This window comes from Amphiura filiformis, unplaced genomic scaffold (assembly GCF_039555335.1).
Source record: "Amphiura filiformis unplaced genomic scaffold, Afil_fr2py scaffold_149, whole genome shotgun sequence".
In the NCBI taxonomy this organism is placed as follows: Eukaryota; Metazoa; Echinodermata; class Ophiuroidea; order Amphilepidida; family Amphiuridae; genus Amphiura; species Amphiura filiformis.
Window position 1 is genome coordinate 129,279 of NW_027305613.1, and position 26,612 is coordinate 155,890.

Genomic DNA, 26,612 nt, shown 5'->3' on the forward strand with positions numbered 1-26,612 from the left:
TCTACGGTACAGTGCAGTGCGGCATCGCATTGCATCGCAATTGCAGCCTAGTATTAACAGACCTTAACCACATGAGAACTACCTGCCAATTGGCCAAAAAGAAGTTTTCATTAATATCAATTGAACCAATCAACAACATTGTTAGAATAATTTCACCACAGAAAAAAAATTGGGGTGATTTATTTGCAAAGCTCCATTCTGATTGGTTATTAAAATAAAGATATCATGTAATTGACCAATCAGAGGCAATGTTAGATCGGCAGGTAGTGCTCAGGGGGTTAAGGCTTTGTAACTAGACTATTGTATTTTTAAATAAGGACCCTTAGGACTATCAACTTATAACCTTAATATTTATAATATTACATTTTCAGATAAATGCATTAGATCGGGTCGCAACAAAGGTGAAAAGGGCAACAAAGGTTACAACCCTTCTCGGTATTCTTATCACCAGGGCCGTACTGTAGCCCTCGCTGTCGTCATCAGCATTGTGTTACTTTGTGCGGTCGTGATCTGCATAGTTCTGGTACGCACCAAGCAGAAGTGGTGCAAGCAGGTGCCTTACAATAGATTCCAGACGTTTTATGATAACAGACAACATCAGGTTGTCATGTAAGGAAACAATGGAATATGCCCAGTAACTAAATTTCCTTGTATCTGATCCAATTATACACTTACTTGTGAACGTTTCAGCAACCACTGTTGCCTTTGTCAACACTTGATGAGGAATGACTGCATCTACTGACAACCGACGCTCGAGGGATTTCCAGCGTGATTTTTTGGGTTGCCAATTGGTTTTCCTTCTAGGGATTTTCATGGTCCCTGCTGCAGAAACTCATCGAAAATGTGAGAAAGGAAATCCCTCTAGCGTTTGTTGTCAGTAGATGCAGTCATTCCTCATCAAGTGTTGACAAAGGCAACAGTGGTTGCTGAAACGTCCACAAGTAAGTGTATAATTGGATCAGATACAAGGAACTTTAGTTCCTGAGTTTACTCTACCAGTCCCGATGAATTTGTTCAACGATGGGATGTGCCATATAAAAATCTCACACCCCTTCAGGAAGAGTTTGGAATTCATGGAATTCCAATTGTCAATCGCGACACATAGTGGCGTATGATGATTTAGATAATTCTTTAATGAAATTTGACGCAGCGCTTTTAAATGTCAACTTCTTCAAGTGAGGAAGCTCAATTATACCAAATTAATTAATAAATTTGATAAATTAATTGATGTTTGTTGCAATTCTGGAGGAATCCAATATTCTTTGTCTGACAAATGATACACGCACATCACTTTGTGATACAGCGAAAATCAAATTTGATGAAATTTTTCTTGAAAACATATTTCCTATTTGTCCTGCACATATGCCACTATGTGCCGCACCCAGCAAAATGCAATCGTTATGACCAGTGGGGATCCATGAATTTTCATCCAAGGTGGTAGGTTAACCCTAACAGTCCTACAAAATACTACTTGATATATCAGGAGGGTGCCTGTTCATAGGGACAATGTCAGGAACCAAGTCACGCTATTGTTCAACCTAAGCTACATCATTTTTAACGCATGCGTGTTCGTCAATACAGCCTTAGTCTCCTCCACCTTCGCAACACAGTACGTGGAGTGACTGGAATCACACTGACGGCAGAGGAGAATACTAGCTGGTCAGACAATTTAATTCTATCAAGCATATAATACCTGAACAATCACCGTCATTTGATCAATTTACTACAGAATATATTGTATACTTAAAATATAATTTTAAAATTGTAAACCTGTTAACTTATATATTTGTGTACTAAAGTATACGACACGTGAATAACATCATGTAGGAAACAAAATGGCTGCTAATCCGCCTATTGTCTAGACCTAGGCTACATCTTCCGGTTTGGTTACGTCATTTCAGATGCCCATCCCATTGTCTATTATTCCTTGATATATGCACTGGGCATGCGTGCTTCCCATGTGATATGATGATGCAATCGCCCTAAGTGATATATAGGCACGCTAAACAAATAGGGCTATACATACCTTTTTACATTTTTACGATTCGTAAAATATTTTGGGACTTATTTTAAAAAGTATTAGGGGATCCTATAGTTCAATATATGAAAAATCAACTGAGCTCTTGTTCTCTTGTGTGCAAATTACGATAGCTGAAAGATGTGGCTTTCACATACAGTGGCGGATTTAGAGGGGGCGCACCCGGCGCGCGCCCCCTCTATTTTTTGCAGATCGGCGCCTGACTCTGTGTATTTTTGCAGAGTGGCGCCTGACTTTGTGTGGGCGCCGAGCCGCAGCAGCGGCGGTGGTGTCTCGGCGCCCCCTCTATTGAAAATTCCTGGATCCGCCCCTGACATATGTAAATTGTTGAAAACATTACCACATTCATGCTGGCCTGTTTTTTCAGGGACACCTTGTAAAGATATATAGGGTTTTTGAACATTATTTACATGCCTATAATTTGTGATACTGTAATGCATTATTTGATCGTTTTACTAGATTGTGTGTAAATGCAATAAATAAGATCAACAGTGCAAGAACATATTTGATATAGATATGTAATTTATATTTTCTACATAATGTCTATTTTTATATCACTATCAGCATTGTATTTTTACATAATTTAAGAATAACCTACATACAAACTGAAATAAAAACCGTAGATAGCACTTTGTGTACATCATGCTATGTACTATAGATAGCACTTTGTGTACATCATGCTATCTACCGTAGATAGCACTTTGTGTGCATCATGCTATCTACTGTAGATATCACTTTGTGTGCATCATGCTATCTACCGTAGATATCACTTCGCGTGCATCATGCTATCTACCGTAGATATCACTTTGTGCTGTCTACCATAGATAGCACTATCTACCGTAGATAGCACTTTGTGTGCATCATGCTATCTACAGTAGATAGCACTTATTTGCATCATGCTATCTACTGTAGATAGCACTTTGAGTGCATCATGATATCTACAGTAGCTAGCACTTATTTGCATCATGCTATCTACTGTAGATAGCACTTTGCGTACTTTATGCTATATCTACCGTAGATAGCACTTTGTGTACATCATGCTATCTACTGTAGATATCACTTTGTGTACATCATGCTATCTACTGTAGATATCACTTTGTGTACATCATGCTATCTACCGTAGATATCACTTTGTGTACATCATGCTATCTACTGTAGATAGCAGGTATTCTCAATTGCGTTTTGTTTCTTCAGGTAATTAGCCTACCGTAAAACCTCGTCTACGGGCATATAGAGTGCTCTAGATGAAAGCTAAATGTATCGGGGCGCCGTCCATCGACAAAATTATAACATTATGGAGTTTGAACAAATAAATTACCGATACAAACAAGTACTTTTGTTAGACCACTATTGATTTGGTATATTTACGGCTGTTTCATATTAATTTAGCACTCATCGAAAACACTCTATATGCTTATAGACAAGGTTTTACGGTATTTGACATGTTATTCCTCCTGATGAAAATCGTTGAATTAACATGCATGTAGGCTACTCCGTATTCCAGAAAAATACAGCCCTTTTTCCTAATCCTTTATTTAGTTCTTACTGGCAATGAAAGTCACATTTTAATTCTTGGTCAATTTTTGGAAATAAGTGTTTTAGGGTGTTTTTTGTATCCTGTGACAATCAACCTTAGAGACTTGTACAAAGACTTAATTTCTATTTAAATGCATTCTAATTTTTGGAATACATATTTTCTAATCTTTTTCATAACAATTATCAAAATACAAAATATCTTGAGCTAATTCTATACTCAAGATTTTGAATGCTTACACTTGTGCCAAGTCTTAGAATTTTGTGACTACAATTGTTTAAGGGCTGGGGTATGAACGTTTGGACAGTATTTATTTTGGGACATCAGAGCACATCAGACATATCGAATTGCATTCTGAATACGAAGAATGTCATTCTGATATCAAATAATTTTGATTTTTGAAATTCGCAATTTAATACACATTTTATGGCAAATCATTAAAAATTGATATTTTTGATATTTAACAGTACTTGAAGTAAACTTTATAAATCTGATGATTTATACTTAAAGTGTATGTAGGTGGGATGAAAAGCCGACGATCAATTAAAAATTTTGACCTTTCGTATTGAAGATATGGATTTTTTTTCCCAAAACACCAAAAAAATTTGGTCTTTTTGGGAAAAAATCCATATCTTTAATATGAAAAGTCAAAATTTTCAATTGACCGTCGGCTTTTCTTCCCTGCTACATACACTTTAAGAATATATCATTAGATTTATATAATTTACTTCGAGGACTGTTATATATCAAAAATTTGAAAAATATTAAATTTTTATAATTTGTCATAACATTTGTATTATATTGTGATTTTCAAAAATGAAAATTATTTGATATCAGAAAGACATGCTTCGTATTCAGAATGCAATTCGATAGGTCCGAGGTGCTCTCATGTCCCACAAAAATACTGTCGAAACGCAATAAACGCTCATTTTAGATCCCTTAAGCAAACATGAAAAATTGCATGTTTTGGGGTCATTTTTTCTAAAATTGCAAAAATATTAAAATTTGACTGCCATCGCCAATTAAAACTTACTAAAGGATTGGAATTTAGCTATGTATCATTTGGCAAAACAGGATAATATTCTTTATCTAAAAAAAATAGTGCTGTATTTTTCTGGAATGGAGGGTATAATTATAACCTGTATCATGTAGTGTTTTTACATTTTGATTATAACAACTGAAATCGGGAAGTAAGTCCTTTGATTTTGAAGGAGGGGGTCATTTTGCTCACAGAGGAAAACTTGTTTATAGGTGTGTGTGAAAAAATGATCACGTATTTGTGTACGCTGTCAATGAACTGAACAACAAAATAATTGGCAACGAGTACAATTTCTGTAATTCAAGGTCATGCTTATAATGAGTCTGTTCCTTAATCTATTTAGTCATGATAACTATAATGCAGCAATAGAGTTATGATTTATTATTGCCCTCCTATTGAAATGTCTTATGCAATATTTTTGCTTAAAGGTTACTGAGCATTATTTTCAACTATGCGGCAACTTTTTTTAACAAAGAAACGTCAACCTATCACGGAGACGCCATATTACGAGTCACGTTCAATCCTGAATTTAGATTTATTTATTTTTTAATTTGAAGAAAAATAATGAAAAAACGGGTCATTCAGTGAGAGATATCAGAAATTGTCTCAAAATGTTGGTGACAGGAAAACAAAAAGGGGGTCATTAGGTTGAGAGGGAGTAGAGTAAAACAAAAAGGGGGGTCATAGTGGGTGAGAGGGAGTTAAAAATGGGGGTCAATGTGGTCGCATATCTCTGTCACCAATTTTTAGTGAGTGCCCCCCCCCCCGGGGGATTTGTAACGATGGTGCAGTCGTTATCCACGGACCCGAGGGAGCCAGGGGTCTACGTTGAAACGTACTCTTCCGTCCGCGGGCTGCGAACTATTTTACCGTAGTTAACATTTGAATAGGGAGCCCGTTTAAGCAACTGTATACGTGGTGTCCCGCCTATTAGGGTTAGGGTTAGGTTTAGGGTTAGGTTTAGGGTTAGGGTTAGGGTTAGGTTTAGGGTTAGGGTCTTAGGGTTAGGGTTAGGGTTCAATATTGATCGGAGATAGGGCCTATATACGCATTAACTAGTAATATAGTATATCGTGTATATACGCTTTATTCCGTAATCAACAAGTATGATAGAAAGACGGCTTTCTGGCAGAACTACTCGTAGCATAGTGGTATAGCGTCTGACTATGGATCGATAGGTTGTTGGTCGAACCCCGGTCAATTCTTGGTAGAATTTTAAATATAATATAGTTCGTTTCTTTTTGTTAAGTAAGAAGAAATACTTAGTAATAATGGCATGTGGAATCTAGCCTCATAATACATGTAATACTATACATTATGTATTATAAGTTTCTCCTATTCAAATGTTAACTACGGAAAAAAAAATTCGCCCGCGGGCTTCCGTTACATACTAATCTATTGTCTTTTTAACGTCTAGACGTATGTACAAATGTATTTTCGTATTAAATTATATATTACACATACACTAATTTGTAGGTCTCGACCTCGATTTACTTGACTCAAAGACGTTCCGGATATTCATATATCACAAACAATGTTCTGTACTGTTTTCATAATTGCTTGATCGATCACGTCGAGCCATATCTATTAAAATAATATTTTGTTCAAATTCAAATTAATTGTCAGTCGACCTGAAATAATATTAAGCATATTTGGTTTTATCTCCCTGCATCGTATCAGAATATTTACTCAAAGACGCGAGATTCTCATCACTAAAAATGTTATAGTGTTTCCATAATAGATTGATCGACCACGTCAACAGCTTGTCTATTAATTTTTTTTTTTTTTTTTTCAAGTTTAATGTTGCTATTTATGATAGTGTCAGTCGACTTGAATAATTAAGATAGTTGCTTTTATCTCGATGAATTGTATTGGAAAGCCGTCACGTTGATGCCGTAAAAGCATGTAACCATTAAACATCTCAAAAAAAGTAACTAACCTCCCTTAAATAATGACCATTATTAAAAAACGGGTGATTATATTACAAATCTGTAAAATGCGTTGGAAGCAGAATGTATTTCTGCACATTTTGACACCTCATTTGTAGCAATTGACTAAATATTGACGTCACAGCGTACATTTAAATCAATGTAACCCAAGATTTGAAAGTTGGAGTAAATTGCATTGATTTTGTATTCAGTGTAATGGAAGGAAATCTGTAATAATATCTGAGTGTTTTTGTATTGCTAAAATTTGTATATAAGTGGAATTTTCAAATCTGGACCTCACTACATTAAATTGACCGGTGTTTTCTTGTTTTCTGGGCTATCGTATCAAATGAGGTGTCAAAATGCGCAGAAATAAATTCTGCTTCCAACGCATTTTACATATTTGACCCCTTTTTGAATAATGGCCATTATTTAAGGGGAGTTAGTTACTTTTTTTGAGATGTTTACATTTAAGCGTAGGAGTATTGCAATTTCAATGCATAACACCTGAGCATGATATGGTGGCAGGGCCTGCTTAGAGAACGACGCTCAGCCGCACTTCTACGCATCGACTCTAGAGTTTACCTTATAGCAATTCACTTTTCAATTGACATTTCTATAATGTGTCTAAGTCAGCTGATATCGAGTCTATAGATATGAGTAAATATGTCTTACGAAAATGTTGCCGATTTGGATTTATCAAGTTTAGCAAAAACTCCGGAAACAGAAGCAACAATTAACTACGGGCAATCGGGCATCTTGCTTTTACAAGTATTATAACAATAACTGCTATTATTGGAAATGGTGCTATGATTATTGCTTTTTTGTTTGAGAGAAAATTACGATCAAAAGATAGTGATTTGATTCTGTTCGCTCTTTCTCTCGCTGATTTTGCTTTAGCAGTAATTGTTTTACCCATTGAAATTGAAGCCATTGCTAAAGCCAGCTTATGGTCTCTTGGGAAAGTTGCATGTCATTTGCTGGTGTGGTTGAGCTATCTCTTCGTTACAATCAGCGTTTATTTCATCGTCATTCTTAGCTGGGATCGCTATCGTTTGGTTTCCTTGGACTACTCTAAGTACATCAAAAGCCAATCATTCAAAAAACAAATTGTTATCATTCTAATTACAATTGTCGTTGCATCAATTCCGGGCATTGCAGAAAATGTCTTGTGGAATCTCCTTCTTCCCCGTACAGAAGGAGAACCATTTTACTGCATCGTTCCGTCCGCGTTTTACCCATACTTAAGGGCTGGGGTATGAACGTTTGGACAGTATTTATTTTGGGACATCAGAGCACATCAGACATATCGAATTGCATTCTGAATACGAAGAATGTCATTCTGATATCAAATAATTTTGATTTTTGAAATTCGCAATTTAATACACATTTTATGGCAAATCATTAAAAATTGATATTTTGATATTTAACAGTACTTGAAGTAAACTTTATAAATCTGATGATTTATACTTAAAGTGTATGTAGGTGGGATGAAAAGCCGACGATCAATTGAAAATTTTGACCTTTCGTATTGAAGATATGGATTTTTTCCCAAAACACCAAAAAAAATTAGGTCTTTTTGGGAAAAAATCCATATCTTCAATATGAAAGGTCAAAATTTTCAATTGATCGTCGGCTTTTCCTCCCTGCTACATACACTTTAAGAATATATCATTAGATTTATATAATTTACTTCGAGGACTGTTATATATCAAAATTTGAAAAATATCAAATTTTATAATTTGTCATAAAATTTGTATTATATTGTGATTTTCAAAAATGCAAATTATTTGATATCAGAAAGACATGCTTCGTATTCAGAATGCAATTCGATAGGTCTGAGGTGCTCTCATGTCCCACAAAAAATACTGTCGAAACGCAATAAACGCTCATTTTAGATCCCTTAAGCGTAGCACTAATTGCATCATATAGCGTTATACCAATTGTTTTAGTAACTTTGTTTGCAATTTTGTTTTTCATCCATCTACGACGTCGATTGGTACGCCACGCACGCGTTGGAATAAAAGAGAGTGAATTTTCTGTTCCGGAAACAGCAGTCACGGCGGATGGTGATGGGACTGTTGCTTTAGAAGAGCAACCTGAAGGTCATCCTCACGAACGAAGAAGATCACAACAAGAAGATTGGGAAAATAGACATGGCGGTAATTATGCTAGAAATGAACATGGTCGGTCCAACGCCCTACCTGAGGTCAGATTGGTAGAAAGAAAAAGGATTTTCCGAAATCGCTACATTAAGGGGTACTACACCCTATGGTAAATGTGTGACTATTTTTGCATTTTTCTCAAAAAAATAATAACACACTGGTAACAAAAGTTATTTATATTATTGGGGCAAGGAATCCAATTACTACACTGAAATTTCAGTGACTCAAGCCAAGCGGTTCAGTATATATGATCGGAAATGAGGTACATCCTAGCGGTACCTTATTTCTTATCATAAATAACGAACCGCTTGTCTTGGGTCACTGAAATTCCAGTGTAGTAATTGAATTACTTGCCCCTATAATATACATAACTTTTGTTACCACTGTGTTATTAGTTTTTGAGAAAATGCAAAATAGACACAGATTTATTGAGGGGTGTAGTACCCCCTTAAACCTGCAATTACTTACTCAGTTTTGGTTTTATCTCTAATTTGTACTTCGCCATTGGGGCTGTATTCAACTGCAACAGCGTTCCTTTGCCCCGAGTGTTTTAACGCGGAAATACATTTGTATTTCATTTTCCTTGCGTATTCAAAAGCTAGTTTAAATCCATGGATTAATATTGTAACGCATCCAAAAATACGAGATTTTTTCAAGAAAACGTGGAATTCAATCAAAAGGCGCTATGGACAAGCTTGGATTGCGTAGTACGTTCTATTTGACCTCTTTCTTTAATACAAACATGGGATTCAGTAATTTCATCCAGCATTTCCGACCATTCATTCATATAACTTCATTTCTTCTATTTAATAGTCAAACACGTTACTCGGAAGACGCTATTATGATTGGTTAGTGCGTTTATATCGACATTATTGATAACACGCTACACGAAATAATGCTATACGCTTTTGGTTTAAAAGTAATAAGACTTGGATTATGAAAGTGACATTTGAGGCCCTATGCAAATTGACTTACAATTAGTAATGGGTAGGCCTATATAATTCTTTAACACAGTTTTGTCCTGGGATTGTTTCTTCAGCAACGGCCTGATATTGCTTAAATTCTGCCACATAATGTACGCTTACTTAAACCTTTCATGCAAAGAAAAGTAGTACACGCTGCTATTTCAAGAAGTGGTGAAACTACTGTAACCATGGTAACATTACCAGCACATTTGTACATTTACTTAAACATTTCACACTGCAGCAGATTTGTACATTTATTTACACATATCACATTATTAGCACACTTGAAAAAAGTAATACACGCTGCTATTCCAAGAAGTGGTAAAACTACATTACCAGCACATTTCTAAATTTATTGTATCAAGTCATATAGATAAGAGTAGTACATGCTGTAATACCAAGAAGTGGTGAAACTACATTACTAGAATAACAATTAAGCATAATTAATTTATTGAGAAGAGTAGTACACGCTGCTATTCCAGAAATGGTAAAATAACATTACAAGCACATTTGCACTTTAAGTGTAACATTACACATAGAGGAGAATAGTACACACTGTTATTCCATTAAGTGGTAAACTACATTACTAGCACATTTGTACTTTTACCTGAACAGTTCACATAGAGAAAAGTAGTACACGCAGCTATTCCAATATGTGGTAAAACTACATTACCAGCACATTTGCACTGTAACATATTTCACATAGAGAAGAGTTGTACACGCTGCTATTCCAAAAAGTGGTAAAACTACACTACTGGCACATTTGCACTTTTAGTGTAACATTTTACATAGAGAAGAGTAGTACACGCTGTTATTCCAAGAAGTGGTAAAACTACATTACTAGCACATTTGTACTTTTAGTATAACATTTTACATAGAGAAGAGTAGTACACGCTGTTATTCCAAGAAGTGGTAAGACTACATTACCAGCACATTTGTACTTTTAGTATAACATTTTACATAGAGAAGAGTAGTACACGCTGTTATTCCAAGAAGTGGTAAAACTACATTACCAGCACATTTGTACTTTTAGTATAACATTTTACATAGAGAAGAGTAGTACACGTTGTTATTCCAAGAAGTGGTAAAACTACATTACTAGCACATTTGCACTTTTAGTATAACATTTTACATAGAGAAGAGTAGTACACGTTGTTATTCCAAGAAGTGGTAAAACTACATTACTAGCACATTTGCACTTTTAGTATAACATTTCACATAAAGAAGAGTAGTACACGCTGCTAATCGTGGCCAAGAAGTGGCAAAACTACATTACTGGCATATTTGTACTTTTCGTGTAACATTTCATATAGCGAAGAGTAGTACACGCTGTTATTCCTAGAAGTGGAAAAACTACATTACTAGCACATTTGTACTTTTAGTGTAACATTTCACATAGAGAATAGTACACGCTGTTATTCCAAAAAGTGGTAAAACTACATTACTAGCACATTTACACTTTTAGTATATTATTTCATACTACAGTTTTGTAGCGGGATACCCGCTAGATGAGTAAATGTGAGCGTTCACTATAACAGGAAGAATTTACTGAACAGGTAGAATCATTGAAAAGGTACATTTTATTTATATAAATCTGTCTCTTCTTACGTTTCCCTTTTTCCTTTCTTTTCAGTTTCTTCTGCATGGGGCTATTTTGTTCCCATTTTAAAATTTTTTTGCTGCTTAGCTTGTGAAGTTGTGATTTTCCGTTTCCATCTACCGTTGGCCTATTACTCGTACTACCGTTGGCCTATTACTCGTACTAGTACGAGTAATAGGCCAACGCTAGATGGAAACGGAAAATCACAACTTTAGAATGAGTAATATATTCTCAATTTCATTTGCCATTCAGATAGACACCGCAGAATGAGTAATATATTCTCAATTTCATTCCCATTCAGACGGACACCCCAGAATGAGTAACATATTCTCAATTTCATTTCTCATTCTGATGAACACCCCAGAATGAGTAATATATTCTCAATTTCATTTCCCATTCAGATGGACACCCCAGAATGAATAATATATTCTCAATTTCATTTCCCATTCAGATGGACACCCCAGAATGAGTAATATATTCTCAATTTCATTTCCCATTCAGATGGACACCCCAGAATGAGTAATATATTCTCAATTTCATTTCACATTCAGATGGACACCCCAGAATGAGTAATATATTCTCAATTTCATTTCACATTCAGATGGACACCCCAGAATGAGTAACATATTCTCAATTTCATTTCCATTCAGATGGACACCCCAGAATAAGTAATATATTATCAATTTCATTTCACATTCAGATGGACACCCCAGAATGAATAATATATTCTCAATTTCATTTCCCATTCAGATGGACACCTCAGAATGAGTAATATATTCTCAATTTCATTTCCCATTCAGATGGACACCCCAGAATGAGTAATATATTCTCAATTTCATTTCCCATTCAGATGGACACCCCAGAATGAGTAATATATTCTCAATTTCATTTCCCATTCAGATGGACACCGCAGAATGAGTAATATATTGTCAATTTCATTTCCCATTCAGATGGACACCCCAGAATGAGTAATATATTCTCAATTTCATTTCCCATTCAGATGGACACACCAGAATGATTAATATATTCTCAATTTCATTTCCATTCAGATGGACACCCGTACCCCAGAATGAGTAATATATTCTCAATTTCATTTCCCATTCAGATGGACACCCTAGAATGAGTAATATATTCTCAATTTCATTTCCCATTCAGATGGACACCCTAGAATGAGTAATATATTCTCAATTTCATTTCCCATTCAGATGGACATCCCAGAATGAGTAATATATTCTCAATTTCATTTCCCATTCAGATGGACACACCAGAATGATTAATATATTCTCAATTTCATTTCCATTCAGATGGACACCCCAGAATGGGTAATATATTCTCAATTTCATTTCACATTCAGATGGACACCCCAGAATGAGTAATATATTCTCAATTTCATTTCACATTCAGATGGACACCCCAGAATGAATAATATATTCTCAATTTCATTTCCCATTCAGATGGACACCCCAGAATGGGTAATATATTCTCAATTTCATTTCACATTCAGATGGACACCCCAGAATGAGTAATATATTCTCAATTTCATTTCCCATTCAGATGGACACCCCAGAATGAGTAATATATTCTCAATTTCATTTCCCATTCAGATGGACACCATAGAATGAGTAATATATTCTCAATTTCATTTCCCATTCAGATGGACACCATAGAATGAGTAATATATTCTCAATTTCATTTCCCATTCAGATGGACACCCCAGAATGGGTAATATATTCTCAATTTCATTTCCCATTCAGATGGACACCCCAGAATGAGTAATATATTCTCAATTTCATTTCACATTCAGATGGACACACCAGAATGAGTAATATATTCTCAATTTCATTTCCCATTCAGATGGACACCGCAGAATGATTAATAGATTCTCAATTTCATTTCCTATTCAGATGGACACCCCAGAATGGGTAATATATTCTCAATTTCATTTCCCATTCAGATGGACACACCAGATGAGTAATATATTCTCAATTTCATTTCCCATTCAGATGGATACCCCAGAATGAGTAATATATTCTCAATTTCATTTCCCATTCAGATGGACACCATAGAATGAGTAATATATTCTCAATTTCATTTCCCATTCAGATGGACACCGCAGAATGAGTAATATATTCTCAATTTCATTTCCCATTCAGATGGACACCCCAGAATGATTAATATATTCTCAATTTCATTTCTCATTCAGATGGACACCCCAGAATGATTAATATATTCTCAATATCATTTCCCATTCAGATGGACACCGCAGAATGAGTAATATATTCTCAATTTCATTTCCCATTCTGATGGACACCCCAGAATGAGTAATATATTCTCAATTTCATTTCACATTCAGATGGACACCCCAGAATGAGTAATATATTCTCAATTTCATTTCCCATTCAGATGGACACCCCAGAATGAGTAATATATTCTCAATTTCATTTCCCATTCAGATGGACACCATTCAGATGGACACCCCAGAATGAGTAATATATTCTCAATTTCATTTCCCATTCAGATGGACACCCCAGAATGAGTAATATATTCTCAATTTCATTTCCCATTCAGATGGATACCCCAGAATGATTAATATATTCTCAATTTCATTTCCCATTCAGATGGACACCCCAGAATGAGTAATATATTCTCAATTTCATTTCCCATTCAGATGGACACCCCAGAATGAGTAATATATTCTCAATTTCATTTCCCATTCAGATGGACACCCCAGAATGAAAAATATATTCTCAATTTCATTTCTCATTCAGATGGACACCCCAGAATGAAAAATATGTTCTCAATTTCATTTCCCATTTCATATTCTCATAGCTTGTAGGTGTAAATGTATAAATCAAACAGACATGCCAACTAGTGTGGTAAAAACGGTAGTACGGTTAACTCCGAAATACGGTATTCGATAATCTTGGCCATGCCTCAAAAAGATAAACGGCTGCAGGAATAGACTACCAACTGAATTACTGGCATCATTTGATCACATCCCTGGTCTGTTAAAATGATTGCCTACATTGTTTTTCTCCCCCACTAATGAGGTGCATACACATTAATATTTTCATTAACCATCTAACTGCTACACATGCTATGTCTTCTGAAGGCATTTATGTCTCTATTCATGTGGTGCAGAGGGATAGGTATACAAGATGGTTTCCAACATCGTTTTTATCCGACTTTCGGATGGTGCATACACCGTACTTTTCATTAACCATCTAACCGCTACACATGCTGTCTTCTGAGTAGTTCTCTAGTAGTGCAAAGGGGTCGGCCTACAAGATGGTTTCCAACATCATTTCCTCTCGATTTTCGGATGGTACATCAGTGCACATTGCACATTAATATTTTCCATTAACCATCTACATGCTATAGGCCTACATGCTATGGTTTCTGAAGATATTCAGTTAACTATTTCGCTCTATCAGTGCAAAAGAATAGGCCTACAAGATTGTTTCCGACATGGTTTTTCTTGACTTTTGGTGATTACTTGATACTTTTCATTAACCATCTAACTGCTCATGCTACACATGCTGTCTTCTGAAGGTATAGTAGTTCTCTAGTAGAAAGGGATCGGCCTAAAAGATGGTTTCCGACATTGTTTCCTCTCGACTTTCGAATCAGATGGTGCTTGAACATTAATATTTTCATCAACCATCTAACTGCTATACATGTCTTCTGAAGGTATTAAGTTAACTATTAAGCTCTATTGGTGCAAAATCTTACTCTAAAACCGTCGGGATACGACAGTGTACCACACTGCAAGTATGTTAATTTTCCATTTGTAGGCCTAATTTTTTGCTAACCGTGTATTTTGAATGGGACTGTCAGCCCTGTATCTTCGCCAGCCTCGTACGTCACGTGTTGCGCTTCCTATGCCGCCTGAAAAATGATGCATGGAATGGCTTCAATTGGACATTCATTTTGCAAAATTTTCCAACTCCCCTGTGTTAATACACAGTGTGTAGGCATATGGATAAACAAATTTCCCTTTTCGCTTCTGCTTTGGACACCCAACACTAAAAGCAATAATTTATACAATAATAGTGAAAACTTTCCACAAATATGGCTTCCACATTTAGGCCTTCATTTAACCCATTTTCGGATTTTTCAAACTAAAATTGTACACAATAATAGTGCCAGAATGGTCCACCAAATGGCTTCAATTGGGCCTTCAATTTGCAAAAGTTTTTCACTTCGGAAGGGGGCACATCCCCCCTCAGACACCCCCTGCGTTGCGCAAGCGCGACGCGATGCCTGCTTCACGGCCATTATTTCGATTTTTTACATCACTCTGACTGGCCTCCCACTTTCAAAATCGTTCCGCCGCCCCTGGTGAATGTGTAAGTGGAAGTTTTAAAAATATATACGGTGCAATATGATGTGTAGAACTTTTATTACTTTTATTCTGGTGTCTATATTTTATCTTTTTGCCTGTTTTACTAGATTTTGATGTCATACTGAAATGAGTTTTACTGGGTTTTAAAATTCAATTATATGTTCTTATGTTTTTATAATTTTATATTGACTTTTGTTTTAAAATTTGTTCTAATTTGTAAATCTGTTACTTTAATGTGTATATGCCACGGACATGCGGAAGAACAATGACTTTTATATTGAACATGTTTTACCGTGTATAAATAAAGATATTATTATGAAGTAGTGTAGCCATCTACTGCTGATATTGGTGTTGATGAAGTAGTATAACTACCCACTGCTGATATTGGTGTTGATGAATTAGATATCTACTGCTGCAGTGTTTGATGACGTGGTGTAGCTTAGTGTTGGAGCGAAGGCTCTGTCATGCAAGACCAATTGCTTTGATCTTCAAGGCCAATGCTTTGACCTTTAAGGCCCGGTCCAAGACTTTGACCCTCAAGGCCCAGGCCAATGCCAAGGCCGTTTTACTGTTATCATAGGCATAAATCCAGGGTGATGGGGGATATTCAAGGCAAATTTTAACATCACCATTTTAGCTTGAGAATGACATATTGTCGCATGTTTTACGGGCATTTGTTCCAGGGAAAGTTATTATGGTAATGTAAAACCATACTTTTGCTCTTATTTAAGGATTTTATGCCTGACCTCCACCCCGCCCTCTAAATCAAAAAGATGTTTTCGCTACTGATGCAATATTGTTGCAAACTAAGTCACATCATAACAAATCGCTGGTATTAAACATTAAAGAAACCTATAGGCCTATAGATTTGGGTAAGTGAGACACTTATTAAAACTAATGTTTAAATTATTAAAGGGGTATTTCGTGATCCACAGCCTCATCCCTTCATCTTACTCCAATAGAGATTTTTAAACCATCAGAAACATGGCACTATTATAATACTTGAATACTTGAATGTTTGTATGCATAAACTTTCTTGCAGATTCGATTGTTTGACAAAGGTATCGCCCAATTTGTATTTTCCAGCAGTCGACATACGGCCAGAAATTACAACACAGTGGTCTAAATATGGGGCACTGTATGTCATGTAGTTATGCGTAACTCGGAAATTCAATGTCCGAAGCTGTCCAAATCAAGTGAAACTTTCTAAATAAGGTTTTATCATGAATATCTGTGACTAAAAAGAGGATGCTACAATCATGAAATACCCCTTTAAGACCTTAATGATTATACAATTTCGGTCAAATTTTAATTTGGTTATTCTTGCCAAATAATATAAAAATGTTATTAAAAACAACTATCAGGAAAGTCTTCCTTTCAATTCTTTCAATCAATCGCAGTATTCTATGTATAAGCACCATTCGCTGTCTGGCTAATTACTACCTGTACAATTATGTGTAATGCTGCCCTCTATTGATCATCATGTTGCATAATTATTTAACAAAAATGCGATCTCTTGAGGGCGTCTAGTCTATTCAGCACCCTGGCCTAGACAAACGAGTATTTTGTCTGGGATTCCATATAATGGAGAACTTTTGTATCCATATAAAATCTTATACTCAGAACAGAGTATTCTAGAAACGTCCATGTATAAATAATCAGATTCCCAAAACAGGGAATAAATTAATTTCTGATGCCAAAACAAACTTGAGCATATAATTAACATAACATTATTGTGGGGCATGTAGGCCTAACACTGCATGTACAACTTCACCAAATCCAATATCATTATAAAGAGTAAAACAAAAATAACTACCCGTTTGGATTTGTTTCTCTATTTCAAAAAGTATGTCTTCAATTAAAAAGATTTTTTGACATGCATCATCAGCAGACTCATAGCATTAAAAGACACCAAATTTATACCTGTAGTTTACTTCACGCCTGAATGAGCACACATTAAATGAATTAAAGTTGCAAAAAGTTAACATGAAGTACTCGATTATAATGCACGTTTTCCTGATACCGGGTGCCCGATTATAATTCACGTGTAGGCCTACTTGCTAATAATGGTTGCCCGATTATAATGTAAGTTTTCCTGATACCGGGTGCCTGATTATAATGAAAGTGCCCGATTGCAATTGCCCTATTCTGGTCAGATTGGCGGGGCATGATATCAAATTGAGAATCACTGGTAATGATTAGAATGCAGACAGGATACTGTAAATGGATACTCATTTTTGTGACTTTTGACATCAGCAATCTCTTCATTCATGTGTGATTATTCACGCATCAGACACCCGTGGGATTAGAACAACTGGGTATATATGAATAGGCTATGAGTCTGTAGATGATGCATGTCAACAATATCAATCGAAGAAATGCTTTTTGAAACAGAGACAAATCCAAAGGGGTGGTTATTTTTGTTTTACTGTTTAGCTACATTACTTCATCAACACTGATTTCAGCAGTAGATAGCTACACTACTTCATTAACACCAATATCAGCAGTAGATAGCTACATTACTTCATCAACACCAATATCAGCAGTAGATAGCTACACTACTTCATCAACACTGATTTCAGCACAAGATAGCTACACTACTTCATTAACACCAATATCAGCAGTAGATAGCTACATTACTTCATCAACACCAATATCAGCAGTAGATGGCTACACTACTTCATTATTAACAATATCAGCAGTAGATAGCTACATTACTTCATCAACACCAATATCAGCAGTAGATAGCTACACTACTTCATCAACACTGATTTCAGCACAAGATAGCTACACTACTTCATTAACACCAATATCAGCAGTAGATAGCTACATTACTTCATCAACACCAATATCAGCAGTAGATGGCTACACTACTTCATTAACACCAATATCAGCCGTAGATAGCTACATTACTTCATCAACACAGATTTCATCAGTAGATAGCTACACTACTTCATTAACACCAATATCGGCAGTAGATAGCTACATTACTTCATCAACACTGATTTCAGCACAAGATAGCTACACTTCTTCATCAACACCAATATCAGCAGTAGATAGCTACGCTTCTTCATCAACACCAATATCAGCAGTAGATAGCTACACTACTTCATCAACACCGATATCAGCAGTAGATAGCTACACTACTTCATTAACACCAATATCAGCAGTAAATAGCTACATTACTTCATCAACACTGATTTCAGCACAAGATATATAGCTACATTACTTCATCAACACCAATATTAGCAGTAGATAGCTACACTACTTCATCACCACCAATATCAGCAGTAGATAGCTTCGCTACTTCATTAACACCAATATCAGCAGTAGATAGCTGAACTACTTCAACACCAATATCAACACTAATTTCAGCATTAGATAGCTACACTACTTCATTAACACCACTAGCAGCAGAAAATATAAAAAAAAATGACAAAAAGTTCTGGGAATGCACTAAACAACATTTCAAGTTCCATTGCATCAACCTCTAAATATATCTTATATGACAATGTCTTTGAAGGTAAATAAGATGGTTATGAATTTTATTATAGCATGGGCCCAAGGGGAGGTCGAGGGTGGTCTTTAGTCTTGTTCTTAGGCTAATTGTGAATTCCAGAAAATTGGTATAGGCTTAACTTAATTTGGATTTCTTTTTTGTCAAAAAAAAAGCTCATATTGAAGAAAACAGTGTAAATTATAGAAAAATGCTTATTTGGGCAGTTTATAATGACTTGTGATTTCTGAAGGTCATAGTCCAAACAACATGTCACAGAAAAGAGTCAGCACTGATATTTTTTGGTACACTCAAAATATACTTTGTATTAAAAATCATGGCTTATTAATCGTGGAAGAAAGTCCAGTTTTAGAAGCAGGAGGAAAACGGAGAACCCGGGGAAAACATGCGGCAACGAGAATGGACCGAAAACCAAATGCACATAAGGTCATCACTCATCAGGAACGACTGGGGATTGAATCCTGTACCTCAAAAAGGTCTTCACTATTTGGCACAGTATTGTCAATGTAATGGGTATCAAAACACCATACAGTACATTATATTACATCTATTAACTTTGCACTTGGTGAGTGGAAGAGCATCATATAAACGAAATTGTGGAAAATAGACTTTAAGTATTTCACCCTAGTATTAATTAAAATACATAGACACATGGATTTCTTTTAATCTTTCAAAGCCCGCGAGGGTCTTTATTATTATTTGTTGTAACACACAAAGAACATTACATATAAATGCAATACCATACAATACTATAAAAAAGTAAAGAACTTTACATTACTTATAATTTCATGAACATAACATAAAAGACACACAAGTTGACACAACCATATGCCGGAATATTACAAAAACAATTTTTATGACATCTTTTGAACAAATCCTATCTTTAGATAGGTTCCCATTTCTTTACATGATAACCAAATCCGTCTCTATTTTTCACTAGGTTCTTTTCAACTTTTTCAATGAAAATGGTCCAGTTTTTAAAATAATTAAAGGATAGGGAGTATTTCTTGAACCCTGAGTATTTGTCATCATAAATACCAAAACATATTTCCCAACAGAAAATATTTACAGTACATATTTACATCAACCAGTGTGGTCTTTGCGGTGGTTAGGGGGTAGAACCTCCAAATACCAAATGAGATGGTTTGCTACCTCAAGCACCCCATGCCCCCAAAAAGAAAATTTCAACCCCCTAAAACACCCCTCCCAAAATAATGTCGATGTTAAAAATTGGCCTGGTAAACGCACAATTTTAAATTTTAAGTCAAAATAAATTCTGCTTCACATGCAACGATCACAGCACCAAAATGATGCCCACCTGGATTTGTTTGTCTTTGCCCCCTCAGACAACTGACCCTGATACACCAATGAAAATACTTGGACCCCCTACCTTAAAAAAAGTATTTTAATAAAGCCCACACTGCTCTCAACCAACCAAAAATATCACAGTGTTGAAAACAAATGTACATGACCAGATGGTTTCTTTTTTAAGGAACAAACCAGAAGTTTGATGACGTCCTATAAAAGAAAAGGTCCTTTCTTTAGGGGGGGGAAGGGATCAAAAAATCTTGATTGTGTTTGTCAAAAAAAAAAGAAATAGCTGAAATATCGGTCAAAGTTGATCTTTTAGGTTGGAATTTTCAACATTTCAAACTTATGTTAGACGGAGGGAGGGGTTCAGTCTCTTAACAAAAGCATGCAGTTACTTAAAAAAACTATAGAAAGCAGTAAAGTAGACTGTAAAGGACGTCATCGAACTTTTGATTTGTTCACTTACGTTCATCAATTTGATAAAGAAAATTATTTGTTGGAAGCATTCTATATGATTAAAACGAATTGTAAATTGTGTGTTTTGGTATCAAGTGTACACTTATATATATGGCATAGCATAAATCAAATTCCAATTCATTTCATTAAAGGGTCTTTTAGCAACCTTTGGTAAGAGCCCATAAACCAATGTTTGTCACTCAACAAGTGACAAATTAGGCCCTACAGCTTACGGAAAAGACATTTGGTTTGTTACGTAGTGTATTTTTGTGGCGCCCTCTACGGAGGGGCCACATATAGGCATGTACTTTGTGAAATCTTCTAATTTCAGTCTTGCTAGATTTACTCCTTAATTGTTTTGCTAAAATTATGCCCAGCTCAGAAATAAAACCACAATATGCTAGGATTTTATTTTATTATTGTTTTCTGATATGCACGGGATAAAATGATGTGTGTATATTCTTTGTTTAAAATACAAAATTAATGGACTTATAAAAACACCAAATAACCCGTGACCTTTGTATGGTTTAAACCAGTTTACCGCCTCTTAGAACCCGATAGACGGTGACATTTGACCATTCTAATTATGTATGTTTTGAACATGTTTGCACATGAACTAGTTGTTTACAGTGTGAAGAATCTACAACATGCTCATCTATCAGGGCACAGTTCTTTAACCCCAATACATTTGTGCATTCATTGAATGACCTTTGAAAATGTGAGTACAAAAACTCCTACTTTGCAAATTAAGGTCAAATTTTGCACTATGATTGTTTAATTGAGGTTATTGATAATATAGTGATTGCACACAGTGCACCTAATCCTTAAACAAACACCAATTAATTATAGTTGACCAACACAACCACTGACCAAACATGAAATCACTAATGGTTTATGTGCTTGAATACAGCTCAGTATCTTTGTGGTGACTATCTCTGATAAAAAACAAAACATTAATTAACGAAAATCAACCCTGGTCAGCAGAGAAAGGAATAAATTTGGAAGACATGACTGTGTTGAAGGTCAGAAGTTTATTTGCAAAAATAATATTTATTGTAATATGCCTAACTGCTGGGATGGGTTCCTAGCAAGGTAAAGTGAAAGAAACCCCAATGGCTATTTTGTCTGTTTAAAATAGAGTTCTATGGCCGACTTAAAGTCATAATTATGACGTAATTTTGTTATTTATTAATTAATTTTTAGCAGAATTAATAACATAAAAATGGGCTGTGCCCGTTTCATGAAGAATAACGATCGATCTTACCCTTGATTTAACAGGCCTGTCAATTTCTTGGTATTGTTTGATATGAAAGGAGGGTATGATTGTTTTGTATTAGTTTAAGTATTTCCTAGCCTCTCTTAGCCACATGGTTGGCTACAAAAGACACAGAGTGGCCTATGCCTTATAAACTGGCATGAGTGCGCCGACCCCAAGTTTTCAACATTTCAGGATTGTTTCTGGACGGAGGTCGGGTGAAAAACGAAATTACGTTTACATGACTTTGTCGAAATTCGTCGTGTGACAAGAATGAGTGTATAGATGACTAGGGGGAAGCTTACTTATTTGTGTCTTCTAGTTATCCATCATATACCCTAGGCCCTGATAACGAAATTCAACAATATTCAATATCCAAAGCAATATCCTCACTACAACGGCCCCCAAAACAGAACTCCCACCCCACATAATCGCAAATTGACACGAAAGCTTCATTCCATGAAGCATTTCTCTCGTATTTGATCATCTTCTACACTCCCCGAAAAAAACATTATAATACCAAATCTAATCACCATGGAATTCACCATATCCCGTCCAGTTCACATTGGGCGCCACATTCCTTTTTTAAAGGAATTTTTATTTAATGCAAAATTCGGTATCAACCAAAATACACAGGACGAGTGAACTGAACGAAATGCAGATATAATCTGTTCTTAAGAATTGCCGACCCATGAGATATAAATATTGGCCATGCCATTGTGAAAAATTGTTCTTAATGTGAGTACAAACTACAAACCGATAGAAAACAGTAAATTAGGGGACCAAATCAAAGTGGAACAGTAATTCGTGAAAATCACTGGTACTAAAACCATACATAATTAATGTCCAGATTGTTTCTGACATTCTCCTTAAAGACATACTGTAATATACGATATTATCATAATTATGTATTTGCTTAATTTTTTTTTAACCTGATTTTTTGGCATAATTTGAAATGTTTACATAGGTCCCATCTTACACCTAAATGGAATCTGCCAAATTTGTTGTGTTTGTAGGTCAAACAGGCTAATTTTGACATAAAGTCATAATTATGACCAAAATAGCCAGTGGGGTTTCTTTCACTTTTCCTTGTTATTTCAGCTTAAAACGGGAAGTAACCCTTCCCGGCAGTTATTACAAATATTATTTCAGCATTTTGGGTAAAGAATAACAAAATTAAAACTTGATGGAAATCGTACATTATGGCTTTAATGAAAAATGTGCAAATACTGATGTTCACCACTTTGCCCCCCCCCCCAAATCTTACCAGATATAAAAGTTCATAAACAATAACATATATTATGACATGTACTGAACCATGGCATTTCTCGAGATCTCACACATGATAGTTGGTCTTTTAGGTCAAGTTTACTTTTCAACAGAGGCTAACTTGAAAAAGGTCGATATGAGACCCCTTAAAGGCATACATTGGAATGTCATCTTTCCCTGGGTAAGATCTGATACCAGGCCAGCCCATGGCCAGAGGGTAAAATGAGTAGGTTTGTTTCACCTTGAAGGCAAGGTTAGTCTTGCAAATATGGGTTAACTTTCCCCTTGGCCATCCAATATGCCATATACAGTAGGACTACAACTTGTATCTACTGGTCAGTTTATACTCATATTTCCACATCTGTTATTCCAATGTATGCCTTTAAGGCCTGCTGCATACTTTGTATTGGTGTAGAATAAGAGTGGTAGGCCTATATGCTATTTCAACTTGTCTTGATATTTGAGCTATTTCTGTTGAAATCCATACACCCCTAAAGGAAGACCTGACTTTAATATTCCACACAGAGATTGTGAACCTGAATGGATGACTCCATTTGAAATCTACACCCCCTGTATATAGGATATTAAGGCCATGTCTTCCATATGGTGTATGGATTTCAACCGAAATAGCCAAATATCAAAACAAAATTACATGTACGAAGCCAACACATTTCATATAATTACAATTTATATAAAAGTTGTTTTAAACTCATTATATGTCATAAAACGTCGGTTCCCAATCCTTAAATCCGAATGTGAATTTCAAATTGGGTTACCTGAATGGATGACTCCATTTGAAATCTACACCCACTGTGTACATGGTGTAGGATATTAAGGCCATGTCTTCCATATGGTGTATGGATTTCAACCGAAATAGCCAAATATCAAAACAAAATTACATGTACCAAGCCAACATATTTTATATAAAAGTTGTTTTAAACTCATTATATGTCATAAAACGTCGGTTCCCAATCCTTAAATCCGAATACAATTGACAACTTTTGTAATCAAGGAAAGAAACAGTTTCTAATTAACCTTTATATTTGAGTTACACCATAAAACTTTATCAGTAATTGGGCTATTCCAGAAATTGCCCCCCCCCCGACGACACTGGAATTCCCACACCTTTCCCTCTGAAATGAAAATCCCATTTCATTTCATATTCAGATGGACACCCAGAATGAGTAACATATTCTCATAGCTTTTAGGTGTAAATGTATTATTATACAGACATGCCAAATAGTATGGTAAAAACAGTAGTACATTCAACTCCGAAATACGGTATTCGATAATCTTGACCAAAATAATAATACACTCATAGAAATGACTTGTTCGCCTTGTTGGCGCAATTCAAAAGGAGTAAGTTTGGACAACTCAAAAATAGTGTAAAAGTTGCCAAAACAAAATTCATTTTAGTTATCCGAACTTAAAAATGCTGAAAAAGCTCAAAAGTTCCGTCAACTAATCAACTTTGTTGGCATTACTTAAAAAGTTGATGTAAGTCGTTGCATCAACTTTTTAAGTAATGCCAACTTCTGAATTCAAGTTCAGGGAACTTATATAGAAAAATAAACAAGGTTCAAAGAACCAATTAGTTGAGTTATTGTAACTCAACATGTAAGTTGATGTAACTCGTTCATATTAAGTTACTGGTACTTATTGTTTTGAGTTATTCCAATTTGGTACTTTGTTACTTAATTCACGTAATTGGATCATTTTCTGCACAATTAGCAGTATTCAAATATTTATTTTTGTAGTGCAAAATTTTGTATACTATAGCACACCTCTAGAAAATTATGCTAACCTAGTTTCATTTTCTGAGTTGTAACAACTCAATAAAGTAAGTGCAAATGAGTGCGACCAACATAATGATATCGAGTCAGCGTTACTCAAAATTGTACGCGTTGGCATTACTCGGACGCAACGACTTACATCAACTTACTGAGTAATGCCAAGGAACAATTTCTATGAGTGTAGTCATGCCTCAAAAAACGGCTGCAGGAATAGACTGAATTACTGACATCATTTGACCACATCACTGGTCTGTTAAAATGATTGCCTACATCGTTTTTCTCCCCCACTAATTAGGTGCATGCATATTAATATTTTCATTTACCATCTAACTGCTACACATGCTATGTCTTCTGAAGATGTGGTGCAAGGGATAGGCCTATAAGATGGCATCGGACATCATTGTGCTACTGACTTTCTGATGGTGTATACACATTAATATTTTCCAACAAAACCATCTACCTGCTATGAATGCTGTCTTCTGAAGATATTTAGTTAACTATTTAGCTCTATTGGTGCAAAAGAATATGCCTACAAGATGGTTTCGGACATCATTTCTCCCAAAATTCATGACGATGCATTCACAATAACTTTCTTCATTAACCATCTAACTGCTACACATGTTATGTCTTCTGAATGTATTTAGTTCTCTATTCAAATAGTGCAAAGATAGGCCTACAAGATGGTTTACGACATTGTTACTTGACTTTCGGATGGTGCGTGCACATTAATATTTTTTATTAACCATCTAACTGTTACATATGCTTTGTCTTCTGAAAGTATTTAGTTAACTATTTAGCTCTATTAGTGCACAAAAATATGCCTTCAAGATGGTTTCCAACATCTTTTGTATGGTGCATTTACATTGACATATTTCATTAACCATCTAACTGCTACACGTGCTATGTCTTCACTATTCAAGTGTGTGAAGGGATAGGCATACAAGACTATCGGATGGTGCATGAACAATATTTTTCATTAGCCATCAACCTGCTACACATGCTATAATATGGCATCTGAAGATATTTAGTTAACATGCTTTGTCTTCTGAAGGTATTTAGTTCTCTATTTATGTGTTGCAAAGATAGGCCTACAAGATGGTTTAGGACATCATTTTCCTTCCGTCTTTCGGATGGTGCATGCACATTCATATTTTTCATTAACAATCTAACTGCTACACATGTTATGTCTTCTGAATGTATTTAGTTAACTATTTAGCTCTATTAGTGCAAAAGAATAGGCCTACTAGATAGCTTTCCGCTGACTTTCGGATGGTGCATGTGCACATTGATCAATTTCATGTAACTGCTACACATACTATGTCTTCTGAAGGTATAGGTGTTGCAAAGGAGTAGGCCTACAAGATGGTTTCTGTCATCGTTTTCTATTGTATTTTGGA